General features: G+C 39.3%; 1 protein-coding gene across 3 annotated transcripts in view; it reads right to left on the bottom strand.

Annotated features, from left to right (window-relative positions):
* SVEP1 (sushi, von Willebrand factor type A, EGF and pentraxin domain containing 1) overlaps positions 1-13,002 on the bottom strand; it is a 2,252,988-nt gene that overhangs the window by 786,465 nt on the left and 1,453,521 nt on the right. The gene's annotated exons all lie outside the window — the stretch shown is intronic.

Genomic DNA, 13,002 nt, shown 5'->3' with positions numbered 1-13,002 from the left:
ACAATATTTAATATTAAATAAACTTGTGTTGCATGCAAATACTGCCTTGCTAGCTCACTTTTTTATTTTTATATCTGTACAAGTCAGTTTGATATACAAATGACATAATTCTTTATAAAACTCCAGCTAACTATGCTGGCATATGTTACACAGTCACTGCCTTACTTCCCTTTGCATATCTGGCAATACCTTACATCGTCAGACCATCTACTGTTATGCTAAGTTTACTTACACAGCTGTACTATGTTTAACATTTAGATCACTGTTGCAGCAGCCTAAACTATTTGGGTCAATTACCATAGCTTAGAAACTAAGAAAAGTGAGAAAGAATAGTAAACTAAGAATCCAGGAGCCCCTGGAGAATGCTTCTAGCAAATCCTGTTCTGGACCTGGAAAAGGAATCCAAGTTTATAGTGCCTTGTAGTAGTATTTACAGAGAACAAACTTGTTTCTGTTAGAATACTTCTAGAGTCTCCCCTTTCCATAAAGCCACCAATGAAGCCAAAGCTGTTGTGGGATGGGACACAACCCTGAATGAAAGTGGCTTAATATGGTGTGAAAAACAAAGGGAGGGTGGCCTAATGGTTAAGGTGATTGCCTTACAAACACAAGGTGCAAGGTTTGAGTCTCACAAGGGATAATTGGCTAAGCTTAAACTGGCTCATAAGGGCAATTAGCTTAGTACTAACCTATGAACCAAAAGCTTAAGACAGCCATCTTAAAGCAGTCTGCTTTGTCAATGGTTGCCCTTTCCTCTTACCTTCATAGAAAACAAATAGCTAGTCAGCTTTACTGAAGGCTAAGGTTTTGTCTAGGTAGTATTTGAGCTGCTGGTGGACACCCAGAGCTTGAATAATCTTTTCTCCTCTGTCCTTTGGTTCAGGAAAAATGACAAAGAGAGTAACAGTCTGGCTCAAGGCAAACTCTTGAGACCATTTTAGTCATAGAAAAATGGTTTGTTCTGAAGGAGACCCTGTTTTGTGAAAAATGAGGTAGGGTTGACTCACCAAGTCCTTGTAACTCAGATGCTCTCAGTAGAAGTTATAGCAATAAATAAAACAGTCTTTCATGTTAAGAACCTCTGCCAATAGAAAAATAATAAGCTTTTCAAGCCCAAGTTAAGATTCCCAAGGAATAGCCACCTGTTTTCCAGGTGGATGAATATGTAACACCACCTTAAAAAAATGTTTACTGTAAGGATGGTTAGAGAGGAGGGAATCTAAGAGCAGACAAGCAGAAATGGCTAACAAATGAACCTTGATAGAGGAATAAGAAAGGTCAGAGGACAGTAACTCACACAACTAAGAGCTGGTCCTGAACAGGGTCCTGGTTCTTAGACTGGCACCAACTACAAGATTTTTTTCTACTTGCACATACATAATTTTTAAGTTACAATTCTTTTTTTTTGTCTCCTTTAGTAGTTGTTGTACATCATTAGTAAAAAGGTGCCTAAAATGTATCATGAATTTATCAACCAGGCAGTTAGTTGAAAAGTTTTCAGGTTGATTTGTTTGGCAATTAAAATCCCACACTCATGAAGTTCCAACATATGTGCATGCAGAGATGTGCAGAGTGCGTACTTAAAGAAAAAATGTAATACACCCCTCAGCAACTATTTGACCACAAAGATAAAAGAAAGAGGGGGTATCTACAGACAGATAAGATGAGATGGCTGCAAGATGCACATAGATGATTGGCAAGGCACCAACTAGAAAACCTCTTCCATTTGCTAACATAAAACTTTCAAGGTATATCAAACTTCCCTTGTGCTGTGTGAGTAGATCCAGTCTGTGAGGAAGGTTATGGTAATTGCCTTTGGACAATTGCATAAGAAGGAAGAAATGTTGCCTTTGCCAAAAGGGAGTCACCGCAATGTTTTTTGATAATTCTTTCTGAATCTTTAGAAATACCTTGGAAATCATTGGAAAAGGAAGAAAAGCAGATAGGAACACTGCCAACCAAGGGAATGATGGGGCATCTGTTTTCCATGCTTGGCTTGCAGGATGTCTCAAATAGAATTTTTCTAGTTGTCTGTTTTCTAAGGAGAAAAACAGATATACTGTACTTGACACGTTCTCCACATCTAGATCAACTCCAGAAACATGCCTGTATTGAGTTTCTACTCATGAGGGTCTGTCCAGGATCTGCTGAGTCTGTCTGCCACAATGTTTTGCTCTGACAGAATGTATAAAGCCTGAAGAGTCAGAAAATGCTGAAGAACTGACTATCAACCATCACTGCCAACTGTACCCCGTTGTTTGTTGAGATACCACATCACTGTGGTGTTGTCAGTAACTATCTGTAAGAGGCCTGGAGCCCAAGGATGGTGTGGAGATTTCAAAGTATTAATCACTGCAAGATTTTCATTGGTATTTATGTGCATTTATTTGTTTGAAGAGTCCCACAGAACTTGCACTTTTACTCTTATGGAAACGGTACCCGAAGTGCAATTTGAAGAGTCTAACTGGACATACAGAACTGAGGTTGCAAGAAAAAAAGGGAATCCTAGATTGAGAGCCATTTGTTTACTCCACCACTGCAATTTTTACCTTATAAACTCCAGCACATGAATATGAAAGTCCAAGGACTGTAAGTACTGGGTTCAAGAACATTTTAGGTGCCACTGGATTTTTCTCATGTGTGATCTGGCAAGTGGCATCATGAGAATCATAGATGCCATGAGACCTAGAATCCTAAGAAATTCTCTTGCAGGAGCCTGAAACCATTGAGGAAAACTCAGAAGATCTGCTCGTAAGTTATTACCTTTTCTTTTGGAAGGAAGGCCTTTTGCTTGTGTGTATCGATCAGCTACCCCATAAAGATCATTTCTTGATAGTGTGTGAGAAAAGACTTTTGAAGTACAAGTGAAATCTCAGATGTCACAGCAGGTTGGACACCTTTGTTAAGGACTCCAAACATCTGGGAGAAGACAATGCAGAAATAACCAAGTTGTCTAAGTTAGGAAAAATATGGATGCCCTGTAATCTGTAGTGACACACCATTGGGGACAGGCACTTTGTGAAAACTAAGGTGCAGTGGAGATACCAAAGGATAATGCAGAGTACTAAAAACGTGATCAAAATATGATCAAAATACAGCAAACTCTAGAAGTTTCCTGAAACTGTGAGCAGCAGGTATGTAATGGTAAGTATCTTTGTGATCCAGTGTTACCATAAGATAATGGTCTGAAAGCAGTGCAACATCCTGAATCTTGAAAATTTCACATAGAGGTTGAGAAGGCAGCTCTAACACAGGTTTCCACACATGCTCTTTCTTTAGTACCAAAAATATCCTGGAATAAAAACCTTTGCCCATGTGATTCGCAGGTACTGCTTCTATGTTCCAGCACTGGTGGAAACAGGTCTACCTAGTCTGGTGAATGTGAGGGAATCCCCCTGAAAGCAGAAAGAGAGTCAACACACATACAACTGAATCCTTCTTGAATCACTTTTAACACTCATCTATCTGAAACTGTCTGACCCCAGGCTATGGGTATAAGGGTCAGTCAGTGGGACAGATGTAGGAAAACTGGGACAGCAGGTGTGGGCAAGATGATCAGATTCCCAACACAGTCATTCATTAGCTGGAGCATGACCTTTTTTGGGAAAGTTACTTCTTTTATTTAGTTTGGAAACGTTATACTCCTGCCATTTTCTTTTCGGGGCCTGCTAGTTATTATGCTGGGATTTCTGTTTTTTTCTGCCATCTAGGGGATTGAGAAGCAGCACTGTTAGGGTAGAACCTGGGTACCTGAAAAAACTTAGTGATTCTATTAATCAATTTACTTCTGTCACCCCACTGTTTTAGGATCTGTGCAGCCACAGGTTCAAATACCAGATATGTTCTAAGTGGAGAATTAGGAATTTCAGACTACAAGTCATCTCAAAAACTTTGATTATGCAACCAAAAGCATCTTAACACAACAGAAGAAGCAGAAGCTTTAGACCGTGTCAGCACAATCATACACTCATTGCAGAGCGTGGTTAGAAAATCGAGTCAGGTTAGAAACAATCTGATTCAGATAGGACCTGCTTTCTGGAGACAATGACACAGTACATTACTGCTGGGATTTTTGCAGCAGGGTCAGCTGACAGGTGAAAATAAAGGCATTTATAATCTGTAGAGATGCTATTCTACTTATCAGATTTCTTTGAAATTGCAGCCAGTGAGTCAGGAGCCTTGCAAGCAGCTTTAAAAGTATCTCTAAGAGTTGGAAAATGGGAGGAATACATGTAGAATTAGGAACCTCATCCCAACAAAGGAAAAAAAAACTTGTCTAGGGTTAACTTAATGTTCACTATCTGAAGTGTCAGACTTCTGGGTGATGGATTTCTGAGGAGAATCACCTCAGTCTCTGTCAGAATCCTCCTGAAAACACATACTCTTCTCTGGCAATACCTGCACTAGAACCGTGAAAAGGCAAACGGCCCCCAAAATTGGCTGACTGCCGGCAAAACACTCTTAGCCAAAGGTATAACATCTAACTCACATAGATACAACCAGATCATCTGCCCTGTCACTTAATTATGGGATCACAGGATCATAGGAGGTTACTAGGCTATTGGCCTAAAGGTCTCTACAAGCCTAGCTATGTTATACCCTTGTTCTCTTATGGACCAAGATATATGGTTTATGTTTGTGCATGAATTTAAGATCATCATTGGCTGCCCCTGTCTAAGAGGGACATAGGTGAAACTCCCAGTGTAAAATTATAGTTTCCCATCCAATTCTCCAGGTTACACTTAACCAGGGTCATTGAGGAGCTCTGTTTTACATGAATTGGGAGTTTAGTTTGTTCTAGAGGAGTGGTCACCTCTGGGAGACATATCTGTCTCTCCAGCATGTTCTGTTAATATCGGAGGCTAGGATAAGATCCCTAGAGTGAGTGACTCTTGTCCCACTGGATTTGCAGATGTGCCAGCAGCTTCATCAAGGCAGGGTCTCAGACTGCTCTGTAGGCCAGGCACAAGTCGCCTCTAAGCAGTCTATACAATTCTGAGTAAATTGATAGGACCTTCAGTCTGTCCGTGTAGGTCATGTGTTGTAGGCCCTGAATTTTCTTGGTGAGAAATCTCTGAGGTCTCTCCAGTTGCTGCAGATGTCTAGTGAGGTACAACAGAAGGGAGCCTTGTACTCTATTATTAGTCTGATGAGAGACGAGTATAGGGGAGTTATAACTTCCTTAGCTTTGGATGCAATACCCTTTCTTATGAGGTGTGCAACACAGAAGGCCTTTCTTGCTACTGTAGACACCTGATGATCATAATTAAGGCTGCTATCAATTTACATTTCTAAACCTCTCACCAATGGGTTTGGCCTCAGGGGGGTTATTATTAATGTTGCAATTAGAAGGGGGTTCTCCTTTGCTAGCAGGGATGATAATGCATATTTTTGCATTTAGTTTAAGTCCATCTATTTTCACCTGGACTTCTGAAAAATAAATACCAAACAGTAGGGGGCCTAGCACAGATCCCTGTGGAGCACCACTGGTAACAGGTTTGTTAGTACAGTTGGTATTCCCAGTTTTGACTGTACATCTTCTGTTTGTGAGCCAGTTGGCAGCCCATCTAGTGACATAAGGGTTAATATCCAGCTTGGTGAGTTTCTCAATGATGCCTTAATGATGGATTGTGTCAAAGGCCTTGACTAGGTCGAGATAGGCAGTGTGAACTGTTTGCCTTCATCCATGGCCTTGGTGACATTCTTGAAAAAGTCTACCAGATTTAGCAGGCAAGATTTGCCCTTAACGAAGCCAAGCTGCGTCAGGTCAAGAGTTTGCAGGTCACGTATATATCCTTGTTTTAAAGTCCATGATGATTCTCTCCATGGCCTTGCATGTAAGGCTGGTTAGGCTTATGGGTCTATAGTTCCCAGAGTCTGTTGAAGGACCCCCTTTGTGCAAGGGGTTTATGGTTGCTGTTTTCCACTCAGCTGGGACAAAGCCAGTGCTTAGTCTGAGACTGAAGAGCATGCAAAGTGGTTCTGCTAACTCCTGTTTTAGACCATTTAATAAACAGCCTGGGATGTTGTCTGGTCCCATAGAGGCTGTGCTTTTGACCTTGGAGAGTGCATCTCTCTGGAGATAGAAGGCAGCAGACTGGTGACATGCATCTTATGGGGTATGATTGGTAGGGAAAGGGAGGGGGTGAATTTTTCACCAAAGCTGTCCGCTAGCAGGTTGGTGATGTCCTGAGGTTCAGTATGTGTTACTACCCACAGCTAGTTCAGCAAAAAACTAGGATTATGTTTTTGTTTCTTTTTCCTAGGAATATCTATATTGGGAAGATGGTTAGGGAACAACCTACTGACCCTGGTAAGAGGTCTTTTCCAACAGGCAACTCCTGTACTGAAAGTGTTTGGTTCTCCCATACCTGCAATGATATTGGAATAGCCCTGAGGACATGTCTACCCCCTTGGTCTATACTGGTTATTACAGCTACACTAGGGGGAGTAGAAGTAATTGGCAAGTGGTCTGTGGAACCATTTTTGGCTATGTCAGAGTCACTAACCATAGACTGAGGCAATAATTTTATTTGTTTTTTATTTTTAGATACAATTGGAGTGGAAGAGGCAGGACTCAGAATATTATCCATATTGTAGATTTATTATCTCAAAAATGAGAAAACAGACAATGCAGCAAATATTCATCCTTGTTACTGAAGTTTGAAAAAAACACTGGCTAATGAATGAGCTGGTTTAAAGTAGACTCCAAGGCAACCTTGCTTAAAAAGGAGGGATCAGTCCTGGGGTAACCCTATCCTTATGAAAGAAATCAGAAAAGTAGGACAGAAAACAAAGCTTGCAGCTCAGAAACTCATCTAGCTGAAGTAATAGCCACCAGAGAGATTGTTTTCTAAGGCAGCATCTTGAAAGAAATGGTTACCATAGGATCAAAGGAGAACTGGCTGATACTTGGTGCATGAAAGGCAAATGCCAAGGATGGACAGGATCTTGAACTGGAGGGCATAACAAGAACATACTCCCCAAGAAGGCCTTAGAAATCGTCAAGGAAGCTACAGGAGTTTTACCTCTGCCAATGTGAAAATTAGAAATTGCAGCAAGCTGAACCTTGATAGTAGAACCAGACTGAAATAGATTAGCAAAGAAATCCAGAATAGCATCAAGTGGGACAGAAAAGGGGTCTGTACCCACAGATAAAACAAGAAGCAAAAAGCATTTTAATTTACTAGCATAGATTTTCCATGTAGAAGATTTCTGGGAAGAGGATAAAATACTGAATACTAGGTCCGAAAGCTTGGGTTCTTGGGCCATCGTGGGAATTGGAGAAATCATGTGGTCAACTGGAGGTATGGAGGCTGGACAGAGCAATGACTGCATGATCAGAAATTAACCCTAGAATGGGGTTTAGAACCCAGGGAGATTACCAAAGGTGAGGTCATAGAAAAGGAAACCAGACTTGTCGAAGCCAGAACAGGGAAATGAGAATTACAGTTGCTCTGCAATGCGCTGCTTTCTGAAACAAATCGACTATGAGGGGGTACGATGGGTAAGTGTACAACATTCCTCAGGGGAAACGGTGTAAAAGCTGCTGCATGTCATTTAGACAGACTGGCAAACAGATCACAGCAAGGAGTGCCACAACTTCAGAAAATCTAAGCTGCTACTTATGGATTCAAGCACCAGTTGTGAGGAAGAAGGATCTTTCTGCTTAAATTGTCCACCATGATATTGGACTTCCCTGGGATGTGCATTGCAATCAGAAACCAGTGAGAGGAAATCACCTACTGCCTCATCCTTCCTGACAGAGTGGATAAGATAGAGTACCCCTGCGCTTATTTAGGTACCAAACCACAGACATATTGTCCATCTGAATCGAGATCACATCCTTGTGGAGAACTCCCTGAAAGGCCTGCAATGCTAAGATGATTGTTCTCTTTTCCAAGACATATGTGGAGATTGGCCTCAGGGAGTGACCACATCATGTGAACCATCCCTCCTTCTAATTGCTCCCCTACCCCAGAAGTGAGGTATCTATAGCAACCATGGCCTGGAATTGAGGAAGAATGAAAGGTCAACCGGCGGAGACAAGGGGAGACTTCAATTAACATGTGATCTGAAGCTGACAACTGTTTGTTATGACAACTGGGGAAATCCATGGGATGAGTAAGATACAACCACTGAGCTGCTTGTGTCCACTGCAGAATCCTTATGTGGTACCTCGCTAAGGGTACCTAGCAAATCAATGATGCCATTTGTCCGAAAAACCTCAAGATCAAATGAGCAGGGGGTTTATGATTCATAATCAGATGAGAAGCCTATATCCAAAAGGAATTTAACATGTGGATTGGGAGCTTTGCTGACTGAGCGAATGTATCCATATAGCGGCCTATGAACTCTAGCATCTGTACAGGCTCTAAACTGCACTTCTTGTAGTTCACTATGATCCCTAAAGTCAGACACAACTGGAGTAATAAATCCTGAGCTTTGAAAGATGCTCCTGTGAAGGCAATAAGGAAACAATTGTCCAAGTACAGGATGACCTGGAACTCCTGCAGACTGAACCAGGCTGCCACTACTGCCATGCATTTGATGAGCACTCAGGAGGGGTGTGGGGAGACCAAAGGGCAGCACTTGGAACTGATAATGATCAGCTCCCAGCCAAAAATGTAGAAACTTCCTGGACTTGTGGCCTGTCTGGCAATCTTTATATGATGGTAGGCATCCTTGACAGCTGTTGAGCACATCCAGTCATCCTTCCTCACAAGAGGCAGAATAGACACCATCATGACCATCTGGAACTTGGTCTATTTGACAAAACAATTCAATTTGTTTAGATCTAAAACTGGTCTGAGGGCCTTGTTCTTCTCTGGCACCAAAAAGAATCTAGAATGATTATTGTGGAAGAAAGATACCCAGTCGGTTCTAATATATGAATATTGAAATGGGCATTCCATTCTACTCCAAATTGTCCATGTGGTGAAGATTTTTAGATGATTGTTGGGGCTTTTTGGGAAGAATATTTTGCTTAATTTTTGTAATTTCTGAAATTATTCAATTCTAATAACATGGGTTTGAAATTTGCCAGTAAATATATAATTTTTTACTATTGGATCAGAGTATATCTACTTCTCTGTATTGCAAGCCCCTCTCTAAAAAATGTCTTATTACATACTTTCAGTTGTCATCCAACTTTTATGATTAGTAATATTCCTCTATCACAATTTTTGAGAACAAGACATATCTGTAGTGAACAAAGTGATTAAGTAAAGCATTCTGTTGAGTTAAAAAGGTAGATTTTGGCTAGGGGATATGATTTTACTGTGATTAATAAAGCATTGGATCCAGCATATAATAAACCGTGTTTAACATTATTGAATGTCTGGAACAAGGACAATACCTGTGGACATGATGCTTTGGTGAGTAGCATCCATAAAGTCAGAAATGTTAGGGACAAAATGTGGCCCATTCTTAAAGCAGATAGTTTTTGTTGTGCCTGAAAGATGTCACTTTCCATATAGGAAGGGCAAAACATTGTGTGGTCATTTGTCCAATTTAAAAAATCCATATCATGCAAAGTCTGGATAAAAATGTATTGGTACTCAACCTATTGGTTGTCCAAATGGGAACTGTGTTATTTCTCCTAACCAAGTCAGTAACTAGTAAGACACCCATAAGATTTTTGATATTGAGGAGATTATTACATGTAACCCTGAATGGGTTATTTATCTTGGCAGATGCCAGTTTAATTTCTCCAAGTATATTGGGTTTCCAATACCATGATGGGAATGGACCCATTTAATAAGTAAGGGTACAATTAGAATATATGAAATTTGCATTATTTTAGTCTTTGATGTTATCCAAGAGTGCTCTTCTGAGTACCCACAATGTACCCAGAAATGTCTCCTTCTATTATTCATTCAGGGTTGCACATATTGGTAATATATTTAAGTATGTTTGTAAATTATTTTTTTATTAGACCTGTTGCTACTATTAGAATTGACTTGGCATCTTTCTTTCACAATGCTCTCATTTCTGCTTGCACATCCTGGTATTTTATGACTTTGTGTGTCTCTCTGTACTTAAGACACTGTAATTCCCAGGTGCAGCAATTTCAATGATTAATACTTTTGTCTTCTTTTCATGGACTTGTATATGTGGTTTTCTGGCTTCTGTTTTTTGAACTGTTGGGAATGGGTGATTCCATGTGATATAAAATCCATCATTTTTAATAATGCTTTTGTTCAAGTTTCCAATGCATCTCAACGGGTTCTACACTACAGTGTTTGCACAATCCCCAGTGCAACAGTCTTGCCACATTATTATGCCTTTCAGTATGCAGTCCTTCTGCCATTAGTGTATCACACCCAGTAACAAGATGTGTGACTGTATCCAGTTCTGTTTTACAGAAGCTGCATTTGTCTGTTTCTCCCACATTTTCAATGGACTTTATAAACCAATGTGTACAAAGTCCACTATCCTTAGCTGCCATTATTAGCCTTAAATCTTTCGGTATCAGTTCACCTTTCCTTGACTATTCCTTCTCATCTTGCTCAACATAAGGTTGCTCCAGGAGATCTCTGCACTTGCCCAAATATTTACGGATTTTCAGTTGTTTTCTTCTTGTCTGATTTTTCTTTGGTTTTTGGGACATTCAGTTGCTCTCTGATTTTATGTACTTCTGGTTTGATTTCAATTCCACTCAGTATTGAAATGCTTCTGATAAGCTGAGCAAAGATGTTATATTACACTTCTGCTCATATTTTGAAACTTTAATTATATTTTTTAGCTCTGATGAGTTCAGCAGATATGTATGCATACTACACTTGTAGATCTATGCATTAAATCAATTTTGAGGAGGCCCATACCTCCTTTAGAATGTGGAATATATAATCTTGGTATACAATGATGTTTATATATCATTTGGTAAGCGTCAAGCATTTTTATTGTTTTTTTTACCAATTGATCCAATACTTTTAAGGGACAGCACATCACTCCAAAACTGTAAGTTAAAATAGGAAAAGCAAATTTATTTATAACATGGACTTTATTCCTAGATGTCAAGGCAGTTTTCAATAATAGTTTTAGTCTTTTTGAATATTCTTTACTGAGCTTTTTCTTCATTTGTTCATGTTTTATTGCCAATGTTCCGTCTATTCTGAAATATTTATACGTTCAATCCTGCTCAAGATACTTTACATCGCATTCCTGTCCCAAGCTGATATTTTCCTGGTGCTGCAGCTTTCCTTTTTAAAATGTTGCTTTTGCACATTTATTTAGACCAAATGTCATTCTTATATCACAGTTTTAAACAATCCACAAAAAAGTACATGAGACGTCTGCAAACAAAGATGGTTTCTGGGAGCCAAACTGTAAGCATGGCCTAATCTGTTAAGTAAACAGCTTAATGGGTTAAGGGCAAGAGAAAACAGCAGTGATGTCAAAGAATCACTCTGGAATACCCTCCTTTGAATTTTGTATCCCTGGGATAATAATTTGCCCTTTGTCATTGTTCAGCTGCAAACTGGTTTGCCACTGTTTCCTGGTCACTGGAATGAAATTTGTTGATGTAGGGTGTATTTTACACATATGTAAGTGTTTCCTTATCCATGAATGCGAGATGCAGTCAAATGTTTTTTTGAAATCTACCCGTGCCATACATAGATACATTCCCATTCTACAACTCTCTGTCATGACTTTGTTTAGCAACAAATGATCCTTTGTTCCATATAACGTTCTTTTATTACCTTTTTTGTTCTATTGTTATAATTGATTTTTTTCTAAATGATTATAAACTCTTGTCTGCATTAATTTCAGTATATAATTTGTATATCGTCAGAAAACAAGTTATTGGTCAATAGCTCTTAGGATGGCTTGCAGGTTCATTCATAAGGAAGAGTATCATTTTTCCTGTTGTTAGCCAGGTTGTTATCTGTATGGGTTGTGAATAAAAGCAATTGTTACTCAGGGCTAAATGCCAGTGTGATACCTTCTATGTTGGTGAAACATTGAAACTTTGAAACAGAGGTTATATTTACATATGAGTGATCTTGAGTATGCTCGACAATGTACTGTTTTAGTTTGACATAGCGGAAAACATCCCGGTGCAGGTTTTAATTTTATAGGCATTGATAAGATAGTCTTTACATTTCCAAATAAGGCTGATAAATAACATTTATTCCATATTAAAGAAACAGAAAACAGATGGATAATTAATTTAGGTGCCACCTATGGAGTGGGTTTGAATAAACATATGTATGTTTTATTATTTATATAATGTCCACTAGATGGCCCTATTGAATCATTTTTCACTATTGTGACTTTTATATTGAATACATTTTTATATATTTTTGATGAATTGATAGTATATTTTCATTTTATGTTTTGAAAATAGGTTTGTGTGAATGGTTTCATAAAATTAATAACATATGTTTGTTCTGTCTATTAAATGATCTCCAGTGAATTTCATTGTTGGATTACATATTATTATGACTTCCAGATCTTTGCTTATTTTGTAATTAATTCCCTGCCCCTGTCTATTATTTATTCAGGGGCATTGATTACTGATGTCAGCACTGAAGAAGTTCTATTTACGTGGCAGGAAACCTGGTTTGCAGAGTGGTGGTGGTCACATTAAACTTATATTTCTGTCTGACAGTGTGGTGCTGTGCTTTTATATGTGTGTGTGTGTGTGTGTGTGTGTGTGTGTGTGTGTGTGTGTGTGTGTGTGTGTATGTGCGTGTGTGTGCGTGTGTGTGTGTATGTGTGTGTGTGTGTGTGTGCGTGTGTTTGTCTATATATACATTTATGTATGTATATATATATATATATATATATATATATATATATATATATATATATATATATGGGTCACCTTCAGATGCCCGACAACGCGTTTCGCCGACACGGAATCCGACGGGATGAAAACACCGACAACTCAGATGACCGACAAGGTGAGAATCCGACGGACTCGGTAAGTGTGCGATAGAGTGAGGGATTTAGTGTTAGGGAGCGGACAGGTAAGTGTGCGATAGTGAGGGACTG

The sequence above is a fragment of the Protopterus annectens genome, chromosome 2.part0 (genome assembly GCF_019279795.1).
Source record: "Protopterus annectens isolate FY-2018-M chromosome 2.part0, PAN1.0, whole genome shotgun sequence".
In the NCBI taxonomy this organism is placed as follows: domain Eukaryota; kingdom Metazoa; phylum Chordata; order Ceratodontiformes; family Protopteridae; genus Protopterus; species Protopterus annectens.
The sequence above is the reverse complement of the archived record's forward strand: the minus strand, read 5'-3'. Positions and strand labels throughout refer to the sequence as shown.